We start from the raw sequence: 942 nt of genomic DNA, 5'->3' as shown, positions 1-942 counted from the left end.
GGATTTCTGAGTTCGAGGTCAGCCTTGTCTACAGAGAGTGAGTTCCAGGAGAGCCTGGACTATACAGAGAGAAACCCTGTCTCGGAAAACAAAACAAAACAAAACAAAACATTTGCATAGAGGTAAGGAAGATAGGGAAAGGCTTAAAAAAACATTTGCAGTCCCTGTCTTAAACACCAATTTTCTTAATGTGTTTGATAGAAAATTTATATATAATGTTTCTTATATTTAATAAAACAAAATTCATGTTTTCTTTTTCATGTGCCAATGGAACGTACTCTAGACTCCAGCATAAATTAGGTCACTGTTTTAAGGCAGTTTCCTGGGAATAGAAATGGGCTCTGTAGGAGGGGAAGGCTTCTGAGACCAAAGAGGTAAACAAATAGTCACGTGCCTGAGAAAGCCAAAACTTAGTAGATTCTTGGAGGCCTTTCCCTAGCTTCATAAAAGGCGTAAACAACTGCAAGGGGAGGAGCCTGAGCTGCTGGGAGAGAATCTTGGCGCCTAAGCTTCCTGTAAGTGAGGCAGAGAGCTGCAGGGATGCTGTTGTCTTTTGAGTCTCATGTGCATCGACGTGGACTTTTCGTGATACAATGGCTTTTGAGTCATCTCTGCTTCTGAAGATAACCCCTCTCCCATACTCTTACTAAAAAGTCTACTTTCCAAGTTGGGCACTGATGCAATAAATACTTCATTTGTTGTGAGTTCCCTTTCAGGCGATCATAGTTGTGTGTCGTGTATCCGTAAGAAAAGCTTCTCCCATCACAGTCATGAGCAAGGCTCAACGAACAAGAAAGACTGAAATCATGAAGAATGACTGGCTTCTGAGAAGCACAAGTGACTGAAACTAGCAGGAGCTGAAGGAATTTGGGAGAAAAAGTACATGTCAATTGAACATGTTAATTCTGTCTCTCTGTCTCTCTCTCTCTTTCTCCCCCACCC

Source organism: Mastomys coucha, chromosome X (genome assembly GCF_008632895.1).
Source record: "Mastomys coucha isolate ucsf_1 chromosome X, UCSF_Mcou_1, whole genome shotgun sequence".
In the NCBI taxonomy this organism is placed as follows: Eukaryota; Metazoa; Chordata; class Mammalia; order Rodentia; family Muridae; genus Mastomys; species Mastomys coucha.
This window is presented reverse-complemented; position numbering follows the sequence as displayed.